Raw genomic sequence first — 23,815 nt, forward strand, 5'->3', positions numbered from 1 at the left:
TTTTAGTTAACAGTGTGTAACGCTAACATATTCAACATCACCAAGGCTCATTTCCTTTGCTCTATTCTAATCACTCACCCAGGTTCCACATGCTCATGTTCTCAAGTAGCTGTTAGGACATGTGCTCTTTTCTGCCTCTCTAAACTATAAGGAAAATGTGTCAGGCTGTTACAGTAATTATCACTTGCTCTACCACAGTAGTAAATGTGCTTTTAAATTGCGAATCAAATATAGTTTTCTGCCTAGAATCACACCATGAGTCTGTGTGCACACAGGAATAGTTGTCAGAGATTTAATTTGTGTTGCTCTTGATCTGTAAGACTTGCTCTCGTAGGAAAGGGGCAGCTTGTATTCTTGAACTGTGATGGTTAGCATTCAGCACAAATCACTATCTCACAGGTGAGAGGCAAATGCTAACACATTTGAAAACAACAGGGTAGATTTTCCTTCCACTCCTGCAATGGGTGAGGTAGTTCCTACATGTTCAAAACTCCAATTAACCCTTACCACAGGTGATCTTACATACATCTATGCAGTCTTCATGCAGTTGTGCAAGCGTCCATGCAGATCTCTCTTGCACCTGACAATACACAGTCTCCAGAAACACACTCTTAGCACACAGCCAGCTTCTTCTCCTGCACTCCCATGCTTACTATTCAGCGCTGTGTGGTATTTCAGATAGCAGTGTGTAACGCTAACACATTAAACATCACCAAGGCTCATTTCCTTTGCTCTAGTCTAATCACTCACCCAGGTTCCACATGTTCATGGTCTCAAGTAGCTGTTAGGACATGTGCTTTTTTCTGCCTCTCTAAACTATAAGGAAAATGTGTCAGGCTGTTACAGTAATTATCACTTGCTCTACCACAGTAGTAAATGTTCGTTGAAATTGGCAATCAAATATCGTTTTCTGCCTAGAATCACACCATGAGTCTGTGTGCACACAGGAATTGTTGTCAGAGATTTAATTCGTGTTGCTCTGGTTCTGTAGGACTTGCACTCGTAGGAAAGGGGCAGCTTGTTTTCTTGAACTGTGATGGTTAGCATTGAGCAGAAATCACTATCTCACAGATGCGAGGCAAATGCTAACACATTTGAAAACAACAGGGTAGATTTTCCTTCCACTCCTGCAATGGGTGAGGTAGTTCCTACATGTTCAAAACTCCAATTAACCCTTACCACAGGTGATCTTACATACATCTATGCAGTCTTCATGCAGTTGTGCAAGCGTCCATGCAGATCTCTCTTGCACCTGACAATACACAGTCTCTAGAAACACACTCTTAGCACACAGCCAGCTGCTTCTCCTGCACTCCCATGCTTACTATTCAGCACTGTGTGGTATTTTAGTTAACAGTGTGTAACGCTAACATATTCAACATCACCAAGGCTCATTTCCTTTGCTCTATTCTAATCACTCACCCAGGTTCCACATGCTCATGTTCTCAAGTAGCTGTTAGGACATGTGCTCTTTTCTGCCTCTCTAAACTATAAGGAAAATGTGTCAGGCTGTTACAGTAATTATCACTTGCTCTACCACAGTAGTAAATGTGCTTTTAAATTGCGAATCAAATATAGTTTTCTGCCTAGAATCACACCATGAGTCTGTGTGCACACGGGAATTGTTGTCAGAGATTTAATTTGTGTTGCTCTGGTTCTGTAAGACTTGCAGTCGTAGGAAAGGGGCAGCTCATATTATAGGATTTGAAAAGCTCAAATAAATATAGTAATATATTTAAATTACATAAAGGTATATTTTTTTTTGTTTCCTTTAGGTATTGCTGAACAACACTGAAATACATTGAACATGCCTATAAAATCAAGAAAGAGAAAAGAACAGCAAAAACATCTATATTTGAAGACAACTGGACAACAAAAATTAGTTGAAGATCCTCTTGTTGGAAAAAAGAAAAAGTCTTCTGGTAAGCAGACTAAGGATTTTTTTTTAAATATCCTCAAACATAGAAAAAATGTAGAAAGTATATCCTCTGCAATTAGTGTTTCAAGAAGAAAACAACAAGACAATAGAAAGGAAATACTAAATGCTAATGTACAATCAGAAGCAAGAAAGAATGACTTAAAAAGAAAAACAGAATTTCAAAACATTCGTAAAAAAATGTTTCAGAGAAGAGTGGTGTTCAATTTGCTAAAGGGTGTGAAAAAAAATAGGAAGAAAGCAATATTTTATAAGAAAAAGAAACATATTGAATCAATTGTTGCAAACGCTTTGGAATTAATAAGAAAACTATTCATTTTAATTTTGAACAGGATCCGTACATTAGATAAAATAGTCAATGTAATGAAGTCAAAAAGCAAAAGGAAAAGAGTAGTGAAAAAAATAACTTTTGTAATGTGTTCTTAGGAGAATGGAAGCATAGTTCAAGTACTGAACCATTTTTTAATGAAGAGAGTTATCTTCAAAGTAATAGTTTGCTGTATGCAGTTGACACCAGTGGTCGAACTTATGAAGTTAAAGATGGTTGTGTAATGGAAAAGGAGAACATGGTTTTAAGAAATGAGGAAGAAGTGTTAGCTGATGAGGTTACGGGGAAACGTCCTAAAGTCCCAGTGTACACTTGGAATTGTAATAGTATTTGTACTGTACGACAAGAATCTATTGATAAATTACGTGACTTTCTAAGAGAATATAGTAAAAAAAAGTGTTAAACAGAAGATTAAGGTGCTTCAAAGACTAGATCCATGCAGAGTGAGAAAGAATACTGGTTTGCAAGGACATTCTCTGGCTTGTCTTCCTAGGAAAGTTTGTCAAAGTGTTTTTCACCATTTTAGGATGCTGGCAGTACATCATACTGAAATGAGAAAGTTTGTGAGAAGATTGTATTTTGCTAAAAGTCCAGCACTAAAGTTAAATGAGTTGAATAGTGCTCTGTTGCGTGGATCTGTATCAGATGTAGAGAAGGTTACTGATGATATTCAGTTTTGTTACTTTGGTCCAGAACAAGAAAGTGCAGGAAATGACACAGTTATTGAAGAAAATGTGGAAGAGAATGTAGGACCCACTGTTAGTAAAAATTTTGAAGATCAAATGACAAAATTTACTATCATCTCTAATGAAAGACCAAATATTACTTGTATTTGTTGCCGGAGAAGCCATTATGAAAGTCAAACAATGAATGTTGATCTCTATAAAAAAAGTAAAAAGAAAATAATTATTAGTGGAAGGATTTTGGTACATATTTGTTTCTGGAAAATTGTTTTGATTTGGGTGAAGATCAGCGTATTTGTAAATACTGTTAAAACAAGTTAGAAGAAAATAAAATGCCAGCTAGAGCTGCACATAATAATTTAGAATTGGTTGATATTCCTGCAGAACTTAGTGATTTAAATAAGTATGAGTCTATACTCATTCAATTTGTCCATCCGTTTCAGACTATAGTTCGTATGGAGCCCAAAACAGGTAAATCACCTCCTTCAGATTTACAAAGAGGTTTAAAAGGAAGAGTTGTCTATTTGCCATTAGATTTGAAAAAAAATATTGAAACAATTGATGCAGATAGTTTGGAAACTGAACCATTAGTTATTCTGGTTAATGGTGTACCTACAAAGAATAAGAAAATTTGGCAGGAGCTAGTAGATGTACGAAAAGTACAAAGAGCAAATTTCTATTTGAAAAGAAATAATAAGTACTATGAATCAATTTATATGGATGAAGATGAAGAAGTTTTACTAGCAGACACAGGAATACCAACTGGGCAAATTGAAAAAGTGGATAAGTCAAAAGAAGAAGAAATTTATGAACATTTCAGCATACATCCTCTTCATTCTAAAGAAGTTATGGGAAACACTATTGATCTGTTTCAGATGAAAAAAGCTAAAGGAACTCCCGTGAGTGTATGGGAGGAGAGCTTGGAAGCTCGTTGTTTTCCCCAGCTGTTTCCTAAAGGAAAAGGTGGACGATATGATGAACGTCCAGTACAGATTCCTGCTTCTGAGTATCGGACTACGAGATTATATGCAGAAGATCCAAGATTTCATCAAAGTATTCCTTATTTGTTCCATCTTTTATTTGAAAGTGACTTGTCTGCACTATCTTATGCAGTAAATCACATTTTAAAAACTGGAGTGCATCTACATAATGTGTCTGCAAAGGATTTTATGAACAAAGTGCTACAGCGAGATGATCATTTGGAATCTCAATTGATTAATCTGATGGGTTGTCAGCGTGGAACTAATGAATATTGGTACCGACGCCATGGAGAATTGAAATGTATGTTACGGAATTTAGGAACTCCTACATGGTTCCTTACCCTAAGCTGTGCTGAGTACGCTTGGGATGATTTACTGGATTTTCTTCGAGAGGCAAATTCAAATATTGAAAACATCCAATACAAGACAGCAGGAGAATTGTGCTCATTGGATCCGGTTAATGTTTGCAGATATTTCAATCATAGATTTGAGGCTATGATGTCCTTCATCTGCAATAAAAAAAATCCACCTCTTGGAGAAGTTGTGGATTTCTTTTGGAGAAAAGAGTACCAAGCAAGAGGTTCTCCTCATATTCATATGCTGTTGTGGATCAAGGATGCCCCAAAATTTGGAACAGATTTTGATGATGCAGTTTTATCTTTCATTGACGAATATGCAACATGTGCTATACCTAAAAGCACAGAAGAAAAAACTTAAAAGAGCAAGTTTTACGTTTCCAAAGTCATCAGTGTGGAAAATACTGTTGACGAAAGTACAAGAGTAAAGATAAATTCTACACAAAATGTCGATTTGGATTTCCACGACCTGTTCTTTCAAAAGGAAGAGTAAACAGTTTTATGTCAGCTGTGCGACATACCATTACAAGTAAATCTCCGAAAAATACCTACAACCTAAGAAGAAAAGAAGAGTAAAAATATATAAATGACTACAACCCAGTCATTTTATCCATGTGGAATGCTAACATGGATATTCAGTATGTAGCTGACAATTCTATTGCTGTTGCTCGGTATGTCACATCTTATATCACTAAATCTGAGAAAACGGAATTGAAAGAAATGTGGGAAGAGATTTCTCACGAGAAGACTGTCAGTAAAAAGCTATACGGTTTCAGTTTAAAGATGTTATTGCATCGGGAAATTGGGTCATACGAATGCTCAGATAGGTTATCATCTGCAAGTCTGTACTCCAAATCCAGAAGAATAATTTGGGTATGTTTAGGCCTTGCAGGAATGCGAAATCGGGTACTGAAATCTATTCGAGAAATTGAATATTTAGCAGAGAACGAACCAGAAAGTACAGACATTTTGAAAACAAATATGTTGGACACCCAAACAGAAGTCATCATCTTGAGAACATGTGTCTCTATGAAGTGCTGCAGAACTACATTTTTACACGGAATGCCACAGAAGACATCAACAATGGAAAATATAAAGTCATTGGTGAGGAAGGATGTTTGGTGAAACAAACAAAAGGAAGTTTGATTAATCACAGGAAGCTGAGTTGCGACACTACTGACAAAAAGGAATTTTACTACTTAGCACTTTTACAGCTGTTTAAACCATGGCGTTCAGAGGATGAATTACTTGGAGATTTTCAGAGCTATGAAGATTCCTTTAATGCATGTAAAGATAGCCTAGAATGCAGTACTTTCACAAATTATGTACAAATGTTAAATGAAGAAATTGAACAAGAAGCTACAATTGCAGCTGAAGTAGCTAGAGACAGTTCTCAAGACAGTCAAAGTTCTGGTACGTCAAGATCCCCTAGGACAACCAATCGTAGAAAATGAAGCTGCAATAGCCATGACTGAAGTGGAAACAGCTATGAATCAAGCTCAGGAAGATTTAATAGACTTACCAAATTTGGAACAACAACTGAATGATGAACAACAACAAATTTATGAAGAAGTCACAAAACAAATTGATCATGGATTACTACATGAAAATAAAGAGTGCTCATGCACATCATTTGAACCAATCAGAATGTATGTGAGTGGACAAGCTGGAACTGGAAAACATTTCCTAATTAAAGTAATTAGAAGCTACCTACAGAAAAAAACGGATTCAACTTGGTCTTGTGTTGTTACTGCTCCAACTGGGTTAGCAGCATATAACATAAAAGGAATTACCTTACATCGTTTGCTAATGTTACCAGTAGAGCATGAGAACAAAATAGAATACCACAAGCTCACAGGAGAAGCATGTTTTGAAGTTTCAAGAGTGTTGAAGAAAATGAAAGTTCTCATTACTGATGAGGTAAGCATGGTATCAAACTTAATGCTTGCCTTTGTGCATTTAAGAATGCAGCAAATTCTAAAGACAGACTATGACGTGTTATTTGGAGGAAAACATGTTATCGTCTTTGGGGATCTACTGCAGCTCACTCCAGTTAAAGGACAACCAGTATTTAATACTCTTGCACATGAAGACACGAAAAAGTCATTAGGAAGTATAGGTAATGTGAATATTTGGTCATACTTTGAGTACAAAGAACTCATTACCAATATGCGGCAAGCAAATGATGATGATTATGCAAGTATTCTCAAAGATATCAGAATTGGACTACTCACAGAACATGGCGGAAAAGCTTTACAGAGTCGATTGCTATGTAATTTGTTTCCAACAGAACAAATAGTTCCAGAGAAAATATACAAGGAAATTGCAGAAAACAATACTGTAATCTGCTTAATGCCAACACTACGTGAATGCTCTATATTCAATGAAGAACTTTTGAAATTGGAAAATGAAGAGATTATGAAAATGGAAGCCGTGGATAAAATACAGCATGAAGGAATAACTATTATATTGACAGGCAAATTGAAAACTAAATTGGATTCTCTAGAGAAAAACATTTCGAAAACAGCTGGTTTAGAAAAGAATCTTTATGTATGTATGAACTGTCGAGTAATTTTAAGACGTAATTTGAATGTAGAAAAAGGTTTAGTGAACGGAGCTATGGGTAAAGTTGTGGGTTTTGTTAACTACCAGAAAAAAGATGGAATTGAATTTTTAAAAATAAAATTTGATCAGATTGAAGAGGTTAAAGACATTAGTCGTTGTTCAGTTCGTTTTTTGCTTGTGAAAGACTTATATGTGCGTAGGAAGCAGTTTCCATTTTCTCTAGCATATGCTGTAACTATTCACAAATCTCAAGGATTAACTGTAGATAGTGCTTTTGTAAACATTGGATCTAGTGTGTTTAAAGAAGGTATGGCATATGTTGCTTTGTCACGAGTGAAAAAACGTATCTGGTTTATTCATGATAGACTTTGATGACTCAAAAGTTAGTGCTGATGCAAATTGTGTAAAGGAGTATAATAGATTAAGAAGAAGCTATGCTCCTCATTTAGGTCAGTACCCTGTGTTTGAAAAACGTGTTGTTTGTTGGAAAAGGAGAATTGAGAATATCTGTAATAAGGATGTACAGAAGAGAAAACAAAAGGAGAGTGATGTGATTGTAAGCAAAAAGAAAAAGGACAATGTTGAAGAGGTTGTTGGTTGTCATTTTGAAAATAGCTCTGGTGTCAACTGCTACGCTAATGTAGTGCTGAATGTTGTATTTTATCTTGAAAGCTTGCAAGAGCAGATAATACTAAATCATGAAAAAAGATTTTGTTCTCTGCTGAGTTTCCTTTATGAGAAGTTGAGTAATGATAAAACTAAAATAGAAAGTGCTTCTGATGTTAGAAATCTTTTAGATGTATGTTCTGGATGTACACAGTTTACTGAAAATGTCCAGCAAGATGCACATGAATTCTTAATGTATATGCTTATGGTACTGGAAGATGAAGGGGTAGAAATAGAAAATATGTTTGGTCTCTCTTATAAATGGGAACATTGTTGTGAAAACTGTATGAACACATGCAGCACTAATGTTGATTCTGAAAGGTTCATACATTTAACATTACCAGAGAGTAAATCAGTGACTTTTAGTAAATGAGTTAAAAATGCAAATCACAACATGGAATGTTCTCAATGTAAATCAGAAATGTTATCAACGTTATTTTTAAAGAAATATGGACAGTATATAATTTTAATGATGAAACGTTGTAGAGCTGATGGAACAAAATTGGACACTTTAATAAAGAAGTTTGTAGGAAATCAATTATCAATATCAGGAAAGACTTTTGTTGCAGTTGCAATAATTTTCCATGCTGGACCTTCTATAACTTCTGGTCATTACACAGTTTATCTAAAATGTGAAAAAGGCTGGACACTGTGTAATGATTCTCAATTGATTTTCAAGCAACGTTTGCCTGCAGAATTACCAAATTCCTACTTAATTTTTCTAAAACAAAAATTTTAGATACAATTTGCAGCATCTGAAGAAACCATTATTTTGATTTTATAGGATTATCATTGGATATTTCACCAAAAAAGGGTTTAAAAATTGCCATTTGGCCTCATGGAAAGGTAAATGTTTCCATTGTGGACTTCTTTGACAGATATTATTTTGGTGTATGTGCTTAAGCAACAAGATTTACAGACGTTATTTATTGCAAATAGTTATTGTTCTTAGAAGATATTTTTAATATATATGTTACATTTCTATCAAGGTATGTTTTACTGAGGATAGATTCAGGGCTTTTTTAAACAATCTTTCAGATTGTCTATTTTTTTGCCCGCAGTGATGAATGCAATTGATATCACTATTTTCAGTGAAATTCAATATATTCTGAAAACAGCAAAAAAAGGGCAAAAAATTACTTTGTTAAATATGAAAATATGTGTACTGTATTCTAAAATGTATTGTTAAATATTACTACTTTTTTTCTTTTTTTTCAGATCGAGAAAGACAATTTAGGAAATTGAATCCATTTTTCTTGTAAATAAAAAAAACATTTATTTCTAATTAAGTTATTTTGTTGGTCAGGTAAGTTTAAAATATCTGTATTTCTCACCCCTTCACTTTCATGCTCCCTTTTCTTCACTTCTCCTCACTCTGCTTTTCTCATTCCCCTTCCCTCTCTCTTCTTCCTTTACTGCTCTTTCGTAACTCCCTCACTCCTTCTCTACTACTCCCCTAGGTTTACTGCCTCCATCACTATTTTTTCAACCATGTTTCTCTCCCTGTCTCCATATGTCTCAGTCATTCAAACTGCCTTACTCCTTCTTAGTTCCTTGCTCTCTGTCTCTGTTTCTGTCTCTCTCCCTTTGTCTGTCTTACCCTTAATTTCCTTAACATCTCTGGGGCAGATTTATGTTTCCTGGCGCATCCCTACTAATCAGCAGGGATGCGCCAGGAAAGATGCGTCACGCAAGTTTACCTTGCGCCACCACAGATGCGCCGCATTTACAATGCAGCGCATCGTGGCGCAAGGATAAACAGATGCGTGATGCATCTGATGGCGTAAGGGCGGCGCATTGCTGGAGTCGTGTCGCAAGCACGACGCAACTCCAGCAATGTTTAGGGGCTGCCCATACCTAACATGCTGCGTCATGCCTTACGCCTGCTTCAAGCAGGCGCAAGGTTTTGACGCAGCAGCGTCGGAAAAGTGACTGAGTGAAATCTTGTAGATTTCACTACGTCACTTTTCTGAGGCTTTTTCCACTGGAACGCCCACCCTGCATACATTAAACCTGGTGCAGGTTTAATGTGGCGCAGGGCTTTACACCGTGACGCATCTCCATAGATGCGTCACGATGTAAATAGGGCACAACGTGGCGCAGGGTTTACGCCGCCGCTGCGTCACAAAAGTGACGCAACGGCGGCATAAAAGTGGCGCAAGTCTAACATAAATCTGTCCCTTTGTTTCTACGACTCCTCCTCTCTCCATCACTCATTTTCTATCTTTGTCAATTTTTTAACCTTCTCCGTCATTCTCCTTCCCTCACCTTCCCTAACTGCCACTATCCTTTACTCATAGTCACTCCTATCCTCCTACTTCACTTCCTCCTGTCTGTATCTCACACCCCTTCATCTTTTCTCATTCTTTCCTTCACTCTCCCTCACTCTCCTTTGCTCATTGAAATCCTCACTCCCTTTCTCTCACTCCAGTTTCCTAAATCCCTCCACCCCCTCACTTCCCATCTCTCACTTTCCCTTACCCCCTTTTCTAATCCTCATACACCTTATCTCACCATCACTCCACTTCTCTTACTTTCAATCCCTTTACCCTGCTGTACTTCATCTGCTTCATCTGTTACTCCCTTTTCCTATCTCCGTCCCTTACTCCCCTTTTCTCACTCCCCCTCCATCACTCTCCATTACTCACTGCCATTCCCTTACTCATTCACTCTTCTTACCTGTATCCTCTACCCTTAGTCCTTTTGTTGCAGTCAGTCTTTCACTTCCCTTTCATGACTGATCATACTTTCCTTTTCTCACTCATTCTGTCTGTCCTTTCCTCCTCTTCACTCAGTCATTTGAATCATTTCAATCATTCATGTATACACTACACATTCATTCAATAAAATTACAACACAGTATATTAGGAATATAGCTCTTCTTGGAGAAGTGAAGTGAGTTCTGAAAAGAACTGGTTTTTTTGTGTTTTTTGTTTTGTATTTTTTTTAGTTTTTTAACAATTTTGTATTTTTTTTTGATTTTTTTAGAGCACCAAAAAAAACCTGGGAATGAAAAACTGTTCAACAGGAACAAAAACAATAAATGAAAACAATTATGGGGTGGAGCAAGTGTGCTGCTGGATTTTGTTCTCAATCAAATTAATGCTGCTCTCTCTGTAACAAAGAACAGCATTGCACACATTGCAATGTATGTGCACCTTCTTGAAAAGGGGGCGGATGTCCAGTTGCCTGGTGCACGGTGAATCTGCGGCCGCAGATGATGTGCTCGGCTGAGCAGGTGGAGGGTTTTCCCTTAGGGCTCTAGTTGTTTCTCGAGCATAGCGGATAGGATGCACTGTTTTGAAGTGCCTCAGCATGGAATAAATACTAAAGGAGTATTTTTTGCTCGGATCTCCTCTAGATAGGACACTTCCGCAAATAGTGCATGTCACCTTCGGCGCATTCACCTTCTTTTGGCCCTCTGGAAATGTGAAATAATTCCAAATGTAAGAGTGTTTCTGCTTGCTCTTCCTTGGTGGTTCCAGAAAGGTCTCCGCCTCACTCCCTGAAGTTGACTGCTGTTCTGCCATTTTCAAGTAAGATTTCACTCGAGTAGCTGTTCAGCAACCTTCTCCCAGGACATAAGAAGAAATAGTAAGGGGAGTGGGTGTGGTTTTTGAAGATTCTGGAACAGAAACTACTATGAACCAATGAAAAGTGTTGTTTCGTGATCACATGACTTGCAGTGCGTGCACGGTGCCCGCACACATGCGCGCACAAAGTATGCACGGAGCGCGCACGCATGCGCACACGAAGCAAGCACCCCCGCGGCAGAAGATAGCCAAAGAGAAAAGTTAAGAACGTGAAAACAAGTAACGGAAGACACTTCCTAATGTCCTGGGCCTTTTTATTTTTATTTTTTTAAATCGCGGGGTGTGCGCACCGTGCGCGCACCGTGCACGCACGGTGAAAAACACCTAAAAAAAAAAACATTTAAAAATGTTTATAAGTTTATAGAAGATATTAACTATGCTGTTCAACTTTATCCAAATTCAAAAAAAAAGAGCTGAACCATTCCATATTACAGGATACAGTCAATCTATAACTATATACATAGGTAGTTTATTGTAAAATAAATATATAAAAAATATAATAATACATACATAAATTAGCATTTTAAAAACCTTACAAATTCACTAAAAAAAACATAGGTTTCACACATGTTATAGTTAGAAATTAGCATTTAAAAAACCTTGCAAATTCACTTAAAAAACCATAGGTTTCACACACGTTATAGTTAGGGATTAGCATTTAAAAAACCTTGCAAATTCACTTAAAAAACCATAGGTTTCACACATGTTATAGTTAGCTGGACATTTCACTCGTAAAAAGCCATTGAAATTCCCCTGTTATAGTTAGTTCAGCTAACTATAACTCGCGCGCCCGCAATCCACTGCTGATGACGTCACATATTACATCACTCATGACATGGTCAGTGACATCACTCATGACATCACTGATGACATCTCAAATGACATCACTGATGACATCACTGATGACATCATCCAGTGACTATGTGTCTTTCTGGAAAATTTATTATTTTTTATATATGTTATCTAAAGGTTAATGGAAGAATAAATTGGTAAATAAGTGTCTAAATGGATGTTTTTTTTTGAAAAATTAATTGTATAACTGACTTATTAACAGTATCTTAGTGAATTCAAGTATTAGTGAGTAATGTGTAAATATTTAAATATCTGTATGAGTGTCTCACTTTGTGTATAAGTGGCTGCATGGGTTGGTGAATAGCTACATGAGTGTGTATATGGGTTATTAGTTCATTTTTAGAGTATCAGTATGAGTGTCTGTATGGTTCAGTGGGGGATCTTACTTAGTGTATAGATGCATGAATGAGTCACTCACTGTTAGTATGTGTTTTGAAGACAGTATGCGAGCAGGACAGTATGGGTGGATGAGTGTGTATATGGGTGAGTAAGAGAGTAAATGACTGTCTCAATAGTGTCTTTATGAGTAGGTCCATATGTTTTTAAGTAGTATATGTGAGTATTGATGTATATAAGTGAGGATATATGAGAGTGAGAGATTAGAAGAGTTCCTGTATAAATAAGTATGTGTTTCTATAAGTGATTGTTTAAAAGAGTAAGTATGTGTACGTTTCTGTAGAAGTAAGTGTAGTGGTGTGTGTATAGCTATATATGCAAGTAAATGGATGTTTATTTGCATGTGTGAGTATGTGTGTAACTGTGTGTATGAGTGTAGGTGTGTAACAGGATGTATAAGTGTATGAGTAGATATGATGACTGAGTACATGTATGAGTGACTATATAGAAGTGTTGATGAATAGGTGGATGTGTATGTAGATTTTGGAATTACTGAATAGGTTGTTCTAACTGGTATTGTTATCTCTATAGTTTTCAAAACTTTAGTTTGTATTTTTCAATGTGTGTATCAAAGTTTATATTAGGAATTTCAATGGTTTTTTACGAGTGAAATGTCCAGCTAACTATAACATGTGTGAAACCTATGGTTTTTTAAGTGAATTTGCAAGGTTTTTTAAATGCTAATTCCTAACTATAACGTGTGTGAAACCTATGGTTTTTTTAAGTGAATATATATATATATATATATATATATATATATATATATATATATATATATAAAATATATATATAAATATATCTATATATATATATATATCTATATATCTATCTATATATATATATATATATATATTCTTCCTCGTATTGCTCCTTCTGTCCCTCCACGCCCAAGGCAAGCAGGTCGTCCAGTGACGGCGGAGCACGCCGACTTTTAATTTTTTGCAAATGAATAATTGTGATGACCACCACGGGGCTAATCTTTCACCAGATCTGCTTTAATTTCGGTAACGTGTTTCGCCTGACACAGCAGGCTTGCTCACACATTAGGTAGTGGGATTTCATCACGTATATACCATATGGTAATTCAGGAAGTACCAACAGAAAAGGGACTGCAATCCTAGTAACAGCAGGCACAGAATTTGCTGCCATTTTAAGCTAGTCAATTACATGTCCAGTACTCTGCTACTTGATAGTATTTCTAGGAAAAATCATATTTTATCAACACATTGTATATCTCTAAATATTATACTTGGTTTTCTATTAGCATGGTGCTTATCCAGACAGGCAATAACAACAGAGAAAACGGACTACAATCCTCGTTTCAATGGTCACTAAATTGGTGGCCATTTTAAGCTAGTCAATGGCATGTTCAATACTTTGTTACATGATTGTATCATTTACAGAATTCATATTTCAAACAACAAAGTGCATCTAGTTATTCCTGAATAATTCATAAAATTGTTGGTAATTCATCCTGTATATCTCTGAATACAATTATTGGTATTCTATCAGCATAGTGCTTTTCCCAATAAATGACCAATATAATATGAGAATTCAAAAAATATACAATTATTCATCAGTTATTCTCCACTGCATTTGACATAGTGTCTTATTGAAACAAATTATGAATCTTAATCATTAGTTATCCCATTAATTCAAGACGTGACATACTTACTATCCACCAAAAATTAATTAATTACGATCAACACCCTATAAAAACTGTATAAAGAAACATGATCTTTATATGTGCCACCTCATTCCCTTATCATATTCACATATACAGAGTAGAACTATAGAAATATTATTAGGAATATGTAGATTCTCTTATCTGCACTGTGATTGACTTTCGTTTGATGCTATGGAAGAAAAGGGTAGGGGGGAGAAAACCTCGATTCCCTTCTGGAGTCGGCCCCTTCCTTTCCTCCTAGAAATTAAGACAAAAATAAAAAACCATTAGATTTTAGTAGCAGTGATAAAATTATTCCCAATTAACTCTTCCACATAAAGAATCATGTTACAATTGATTTTACACAATATATACAACCAGATAGTTTTACTTGCAATTCTCTACCCTTCTCATTACTCTCTTAAGTGAACATTCAGTTCCTCATCTTGATTTAATCCTCTCGGGTGTTTGCTTTGCAAATTCACAATATGCCATGATTCCCTCTGTCTCAACTGCAGTTCCCGGTTCCCACCCCTTCTGTTTGTTTCTAGTTGTTCTATTGCAAAAAATGATAGTAGGGAGTTATTGGACAGGTGATATTTTTCAAAGTGTCTTGCCACTGGATAGTGTGAGTCTTTAATATTTATTGCTCGCATGTGTTCCAATATTCTCTTTTTAACTGCCAGAGTAGTGCTCCCCACATATCTCAAATGACAAGGACATTCAAGAATATAAATAACATATGTACTTCCACATGTTAAAAATTGCTCAATATTCTTGACTGTTACAGGGGTATCATATTTTTTCCGCATGTGGCTGTGGCGACACGCCTTACAATTAGGGGTGGGCGGAATTTGCGAAATTAACTTTTGCAAATTATCGCGAAAATACTAAAAATCTCCGCAAACACGCCGGAAATATCGCGAAGACTCAGAAGTTTTTTTCCCGCCTGTTCGCGGTATTTTTTGCATGATTGCGGGTCGCCAACTTACCCATGCGGTTGCTCAAGGGCGCGGGCATTTTGTTTTCACTTGTCCCGCTCTCTCGCGATGCTTACTTCCTGTTCCGGGTCGCGCAATGCATGTTCGCGCCCGTTCGCGGTCGAAATTTCCTGTTCGCGACCGCTTTTACTTGATCGCGTTGCTTTTTGCTTGCTCGGGGAGAAAATATCGCGCGAACTTGCGCACGTGGTCGCAATGGGCACGGCCATCTTGTTTTTCACTCTATTGCATGGTTCTGGGGCCTGATTTTCAATCCTCCCAAAATCCTTTCAATCCTTTGTTTATAGCCACTTTTTTTGGATCTTTATTACTTATTATTTGTCTAACTATTTTCCTGCTTCTATATTTTTGGTTTTTGTCTACTTTTTTTTTGTTTTTTAGCTACTTTTTCTCTTTCTATTGCCTGCTATTTATTTCCTTTACTCCTTTATTTATTTTACCTTTTCTTTCCCGCCTCGTCCCCAGAACCATGTCCAAGGGTAGGGCTGTTTGCCAGCGCAGCCAGAGCCGCGACCGCCTTCCTTGCGGAAAGCGGCGCCCACAAGGGGTGCAGGCACGGGCCTTATTTGGGGAGGAGGAGTTGGCTGCACTAATTTTCTTTTTGCAGCGCCACCTCCCCTCAACCCTGGCAGCAGGTGGCAGGCCTGGGTCCGTGTACGGCCTCCGGGAGCGTCGGCAGCGGTGGGGGAAGGTGCGCCGGGCAGTGTCGCGCATCTCTGGGGTCCGGCGCACCCAGGCACAGCTGATGCACCGGTGGTCCGACATCCTGGACCGTGAGCAGGACCTGCTGGACCTGCTAGGAGTGGAGGTCCCGGGGCTTGGTGAGTACATATTTAATTACTACAACTTTGTGTCTGTTCTTCTGCTCTGTGTTATATATTGCGAATATTTTTTTTCCTTCCAACCAGCTAGAATGTTGCTGCTTACAAATCAATACATTCCAGGTTAATAACGTTTAAAAGTCTTCTGTGATTATGGTGCTCTTCTGCGCTACTACTAATCTTACTTGTTTGCAGCTTTGCGTTTGCGCTTGCTTAGCGTGATTCTTTACGAGTTTATTTTAGAGAAATTAAGTTACGTAATGCTACAGTGACTCTAGTTCACTCCTTACTTTGTCCCGTCACTAATAGATAGGGGCGGATTGATGTTTAGGTACACTACTTTGTATGAGCTTCTAATTTGTTAGTGGTATGCGTGATGCCCCCTCACTCAGTTACGTGACGTGCTGCTAGTACGGCAGTCTTTAGAACCTTTTCTAGTTTGTTCAATGAGTGGTGGTAGGCTTAGCAGTTACTTAGCAGTAGCAGATCAGCATCAATCAAACCAAAATTTGGTGTATACAAGAAATGTAGTCATGTTCATGTGTCCTCCATGATTTGACCATACGCATTGTTGAGGAATACAGTGGAAATGCATACTTAATGTACAATTGGCATGCCTGGAATAGGTGGGCTAGGTTGGGTGGTACGTTTTACTTAGGCTTAGTTGTAACTTAGTTTTCTGGAATCAGAATGGAAGACTGGATTACTGTTGATAAATAGTAACTTAAGTAGTCGAACTGCGAATCCCCGGATATTACATGTTGACCAGATGAGATCGGTCAATGTAGTTATTGCAATTGTTGTTTACATAAGTGTTTTTTGACCGTTGTTGAAAAATATTGTATTTGTTTGACACCATCCATCAATGTTTGTCTCTTTCTTATATCTTTCCTGTTCATCAGCACCCAGGGGCAGACCGACAGGGACTGGGCAGTCGGCGGGACAGGAACAACACCACCAGGAGGACACCGCTGAAGGCTCCTCTGCTGGCCCCAGTAAGTCTTCTTGTTTTTAATAATATTTCTTATTCCATAACTTTTACTGCCCCATATTTTTCCTGAACTATTGTTGGTTTCCAAATGCTATTTTTTTACCACCAATTATCCTTCGATCTGTACGGTTTCAAAAATCTTATCCCTGCCTCCGCTATGATGACTCTGAGTACTACTACTACTACATACTATCAGTCTGTCTGTACTGTAGTAGCTAGTCTTGCCCAGTTAGCCAGTGCCACTCTTTGTGAAAGGTTGTAATATAAAACTCATATTCACCAGTAGCTCGAGCCATTGAGTCCAATCCGTTGGGTCGTCGTCTTGTACTACTTTTACTCTTATTGATCTTGAGGCTTTGAAAATTCACAGCAACAACAGCCCTACCAAATTTATTACTATTTTGATATGATACCCTATAGGACATACTACTGTTGTAGGGATCTTGCACATACATTTGCCCCAGAAAATAGGATGTTGGTGATGGTAGGTTGGACCTTCCTTGCACACCTCAATCAGAAATTCCGCACCCACCACAATTCCACTGCTTGACTATAGTACTGTCTTGTCATAACTATTAGGTCTCGGAACCCACCCCCCAAGATACCCAACAAGTAGACAACCCAGAACATAACACACCCAACCTCTCAGTCGTGGAAGCAATTCACATGCACACCCTTACTTTAATTTGCTCACTCGTGTAAGTTAGTCCACACCAAAATACCACCAAGTCTATGTAAGTTCAAAATGTTTATTTCAATTTGAGAAGGTCTGTACACTGTTTTCTTAGCAGCACCAACCGGAAAATCAATAACATTAAAACAATATACATTGTTGTTACACTTATACAGTTGGGAATTAAATCATGATAACTGAACAGTGGTGGAAGGCAGCACCACCATCCCATAGCAATTTAGTTTATATACATTTATAAAAGAAGATGTGAGTGAAGGGACCCCTCACCTTAGAAGAACCTAGTACTGGTAGTTGTTGCATCATTCAGAAGCTCTGGTTCTTAGAAGGGACTCTTGCGTCTGTAATGCGAAAAAAGAAATGGTGTGCGTTAGTATATTGCAACTTGCAAGCATTTCTCAGCCGTGCCAAAAAGTGTAGCATCTATGGATAAGCAATATGGACTAACAGTAACAGTAGTACACCAGTACTTCCTAAAAAAGTGGATTGTTAATGTTTGTGGACCGCTTGTATGCAGCGCGTAGACTAGACAGTAGCAGTGTGAGGCAGGTCATGTGGGCTCAAAGGTGTCTTAAGAAGCTGCAAGGTAAAGGTAACGTTACATGTGCAAAAATAAAAGCCACAAAGGTAAAATGGTAGCATGGCTAGGGCTAATTAAGCAAAGGCTACAATGATCATATATAACTATTAGTGTCTACTCTACTACTACCTGATTTGTACTAGTGATGTATGTTAGTATTAACTCATTTTTCAACCTTGCTACTGATCAATAGGGGGGAGGTGTATAAGACGCCTAATAAATGTGTAATGTTTTCTAGGCGCACTACTGACCACCAGTGCCGGGGCCAGTGAACAAGGCGACGCGGTGGGAGAGGATGCGGCAGTTGCTGCCGATACCGACGATGGAGCGGTAGGGGGAGTGGCAGCACCAGTGGCAGGCGGTGGTAAGTTAGATTCATAATCCTTAACTATTGTTGAACTTGACAGCACACTCACTGCAAGGGTGTACTGTATGTATATGTATACTGTACAGTTGTGACTTAGGGCCCCATTAGGATGGTGGGCGTATTGCCCCCGCCGGGCCGGCTGGAATTCACTGCCGACACCGCAGGGGCAAACCTCCCGCCATCCCTGTAGAAAATATTCAGACCCCCACATGTCGACCAGGCGGAAAAGGGTTCAATATGGCGGTGGTGTCTCTCTGACCACATCGCCAGCCATATAATCCGCATTTTGGAATGCCTTTGCGTGGCGGCATTGCCGTCCGCCACGGAAAGGCATGCAGACATTGCAGAGTATGCTTGGGGGCCCCCATGGAGGGTACCTACCTATGCTATGGTACCCCCCTGCCTTTCAAAGCAAAACGTGACGGGCTCCGTGCGGGGCCCGTCATGTTTTGCTTGGAAAAGCAGCACAACATTTTAGCATTGATGTCAGCAAAGCCAACCAGAATGTAAAAAAAAAAACAGGTGTCAGGGTCAAGATGACGTATCCCGAAGTGCTTGCACAGGAACAGAGATGCTGGTTCCCAACTCCCACTACGCGGCAGCCAGAGTTCCAGTAATATTCACCTGGACTCTGTAACTACTCCGCAGGGGAAAGGGGGAAGTGGATAAAATAATAAACAAAGAAGAGACTGGTCCTGAAACTCCGGTTCTTCACTATTCTCTTCAGCTTCTTCTTAATGCTGTTGCCAGCTCTTGTAAATGAGAACCTTGAAACAAAACACGACACAATAACTTTCTATTCCCTTCGACTTCTAACACTCTCTATGTGTTAACACCTACCCTGGGTTTCAAGCACTGTGCCCCTCTTCTGTATGTCAGTCTTGTTGTGTGGTGTTTCTTTTTCAATTCTTTTCTCTGGGTCTGGACACTTCTTTCCGACTCTCCTTCCTACAAAACATCTTTCTATTAATTCTTTCTCTTTCCCTTTTACCTTTTCTAAATTGTTTTCTTAACTTGAAAATAATTATTTTTTGGGCTTACTTCTAGAGTGGAATAATTCTTGCTTGTCCTCTTCTTCTGTGTATTCGTCTAGCAGTGTGATACTCTCACGCTTTACAGTTCTAGCCCTAAACTTGTCTTTACCTTACTTTTCCTTATTTCTAGTTATCTTGTACTAGAGAACGGTCGTGAGTATATTTATTGTATTGTTTTCTTCAACTCTAATTAACTGTACATTAATCTTTCTTCTCTGGGTGAGTTTCTGATTACTAGAGTTATCAGGTACGTTTTCTATGCAATCTTTTCTGTCATATACTTTTCCCATTCATCTCTCATGCCTCTCAAATGTACTTAGCTTCGGTCTTCTTTTTTCTGTCACAGGATGGCGCCAAAAGACCTCCGACTATCTGCTCTGGAAACACGGGGATGTATTGGAAGTCTTCACGAAGGTAGGAGAGAATTTTGTCGTCTTTTCTGTCTCTGTAAATCTTTCTGAAAATCTCTTCAGTTATTTTCTCGGAGTTGTGAAAGGTTTCTGACTTGGAAAACTATTCTATAGCCCTGGCGCTAACCAACTAACTCTAATTCTATTCTCTCTAACTCTTTCCTCAGGAACTCTAATGTCAAGCTGCTACTCTCTGAATCTCCTCAGTGAAGTGCATCGTCCTCTAGGAGCACGCACCTCTCCTAACCTCGGAACACCTGTGGGGAGAAAGACTAGACTGCCGCTTTGCTTCCAGCGCGGCCGCCATCTTGGAGTTCCTCTTTCTATTTAATTCAGTCCAGGAATTTTCCTTTGCCCATCTGTTCAGTCTTGGGCGGCCGAAAGACCCCAACGTTGCTCCCATTGTCGCCTCTTCGTTCTCTGGAGGCCTGACAGTACCCCCCAACAACATTCCTGGTTTGGTTGGGAATCTTTGATGAAATGATTTCACCAATCTAGGAGCATGAACATCTGATTCTAGTTCCCAATACCGCTCCTCAGGACCATAGCCCCTCCAGTCTATCAAGTAATATAACTTTCCTTTTACCACTTTGGAATCTAGAATTTCTTTCACCTCGTACTCAACCTCTGATTCTAACTGAATGGGTTTTGGTGTCAATTCACTGCGTAAGCCTGCTGATGCCTTTTTTAACAAGGAAACATGAAAAACAGGATGAATTTTCAATTTAGGAGGTAATTTTAACTGGTAGTTAACTGGTGAGGTTTTCTCTTCTATCAGATATGGTCCTATGAATCTGGGCTGAAATTTCCTGTTTCCTTTTAGTCTAAGGTTCTTTGTGCTTAACCAGACTCTATCTCCTTTTTCTAGGGAAGGACCCTCTCGTCTCTTTTTATCTGCATATTGTTTGTATTTCTGTTTTGCCTGTTCTAAATTTTGTTTAGCAGTTTGATGGACCCTACCCAGATGGGTCACCAGATCTTTTACTGCTGGAACGGAAATATCCGTTTGTCTAATAGTTGCATTTGGGTGTCTCCCATAATTTAAATAAAATGGGGAATAACCTGTCGAGACATTTTTGGCGTTGTTATGTGCAAATTCTGCCGCCCATAACAACTCTGACCACTCTCCTTCTTGCTTCAGAAGGAACAACATCAAATACTGCTCTAACTCCTGATTCGCTCTCTCAGTTTGCCCGTCTGTCTCTGGATGATAGCTAGTCGAATACTTGGCTTCAATTCCCAATCCACCCACAAAGGCCTTCCAAAAATGAGATACAAATTGTGTTCCCCTATCAGAAATAATGACCTTGGGGACCCCATGTATCTTTACAATTTGTGTAGTGAAGTGGTGGGCTAACTGTTTGGCTGTTGGAATTCCCTTTAGGGCCATAAAGTGCGCCATCTTAGAAAATGCATCTACGAACACTAGAATAGTATTATAACCCAAACTTGAAGGTAAATCCACTATTAGATCTAATGTAACTGTATGCCATGGATATGGTGGAGTGGGTTGAGGTTGCAACAACCCCTTGGGGGCCTGCCGTTCCGATTTCCCCTGTGCGCAGATCTCACAAGTTATAACGTACTCCTCAATGTCTCTGGTCATATGCGGCCACCAATAATGTCTCTTGATCAACTCTTCTGTTTTTGTTTCTCCTTTGTGCCCTGCCAAAAGATTGTCGTGACATTCAGCCATCACCTGATTCCGTAACTCCGGGGTTGGCAAGTGGAGAGCTTCCTTAAAGTAAGGCAACTGTTGCTGAATGTTTCTTTCCTTGTCTTCCTCAACCCATTCCTTTATTTCCTCTGGGCTCATTCGTTTGAGGATCTGCTCCTTTAAGTCAGAAGATATTGTAGCTCCAATCATTTTGTCTTTCGGAATTATTGTTTGATCTTTGATTTGATTCTTCTGGTCATTTGTTCCCAATCTGGATAGAGCGTCCGCTTTCCCATTCTGGGCTCCTGGTCTATAGGTAATCACGAAATCATAGTCCGCGAAGTACAATGACCAACGGAGTTGTCTTGGTGTTAGTGTCTGCGCAGACTTCAAAAATTTCAAATTTCTGTGGTCGGTGAAGACTGTCACTTGATGCTGAGCCCCCATGAGATAGTGTCGCCACTCTTTAAATGCATCCTTGATTGCCAGTAACTCTTTTTCTGTTATGGTGTAATGTATCTCTGCAGGTGTTAGTTTTCGTGATCTGTAGGCGACTGGATGTAATTGACCGGTTACCTTATGCCGTTGGGATAATACCCCTCCAACTGCCAGATCTGAGGCGTCCGTTTCCACGTAAAAAGGTTCAGTAGGGTCAGCATGTAGGAGTATCGGTGCGGTCGTGAAGTCTTTTTTTAGGAGTTGAAAGGCTCTCTCTGTTTCTTCCGTCCATTCAAAACGCACTCCTTTTCTCAGTAGACGCGTCAAGGGTAATATTTTTCGTGAAAATTCGCTTATAAATCTTCGATAGAAGTTCGCGAACCCGATGAAACTCTGGACTTCCTTGACACACTCTGGGGATTTCCAACCTACCACGGCCTTCACCTTCTGCTCGTCCATTTTCATTCCAGCCGGAGATAAAACAAAACCCAAATATTCCACTTGGGAGACCCCGAATGCACATTTCTACAATTTTACAAATAATTTGTTTTCTCTAAGCTTCTGTAGCACTCTCCTTACTTGTTCCTGGTGTTGACTCGTGTCTGACGAATAGATTAAAATGTCGTCGATGTACACTATTGCGCATTGATCAATATACTCACTGAGAACATCGTTGATGAAATGCTGGAAGGCAGCCTGGGCGTTGCACAGACCGTAAGGCATAACTTGATATTCAAACAGCCTAAATCGAGTCCTGAAGGCTGTCTTCCATTCATCCCCCTCGCGTATCCTCACAAGATGGTAGGCTCCTCTAAGATCTAGTTTTGTATAGATCTGCGCTCCCTTCAACTGATCCAATAAAACAGAAATTAGAGGAAGCGGGTATCGGTTCTTTTTGGTGATCTTATTGATTGCGCGATAGTCTATACAGATCTGAGGTCTCCCTCCTGCTTTTTGGGCACGAAGAAAAGAGGCGAAGATACGGGTGACTGGGATGGACGAATGAATCCATTCGCTAGATATTTATCCAAGTATTCCTTCAAGTGGTGATGTTCTTTTTCTGTCAACGCGTATACCCGACTGCAGGGGAGATTACAACCTGGCTCTAGATCTATTTTACAATCATAAACCCGGTGGGGTGGCAATTGTTCTGCTTCTGTTTCGTCAAAAACATCGGCAAAATCTTCATATTCCGACGGAATCTTCTGGGAGTCTATCGCACAGACGGACATCTCCGCTGTGCACAAGGCCTGAGCTGGATTATACTCTCTGGTTCCTTCTTTTGTTTCAAAACAATTTTTTCGACAATATTCTGAATCCATCACTATGGTTCTTGCGCTCCAGTTTATTGTTGGGTTATGCTCCGTGAGCCATGGAAGGCCCAGGATAAGTTGAAACTGTGGTGCGTCAATTAGATTGATTTGAATGAGTTCTTCGTGTCCATCACAGTAAATCAATTGTACCTGTTCAGTATGACTCACTATTGGTCCAGATGAGAGATTCGTCCCATCTACAGCCCGAACCGGTTCACTCTTGGGTTTCAAGATAGCTCGTAACCCCACCTTGGCAGCAAATTTTATATCACAAAAGTTTCCGGTGGCTCCGGAATCTATCATCACTGAAACTTCTGTCAACGTTTCTTGCCGGAACTTGAGTACCATGGATAGAATTAGATGTGGAGCTGACGACTGTAGAGTGTTAGCCACTTGATGTTCTTTTGGAGTTGACTTCTGATTAGAATCCACCGGTCCAACTCCCGCTACTGGTGGTGCTGCGAGTTTTCCTTCGGCTTAAAGTGGGTCTT

This window comes from Triturus cristatus, chromosome 7, assembly GCF_964204655.1.
Source record: "Triturus cristatus chromosome 7, aTriCri1.1, whole genome shotgun sequence".
Classification (NCBI taxonomy): Eukaryota; Metazoa; Chordata; class Amphibia; order Caudata; family Salamandridae; genus Triturus; species Triturus cristatus.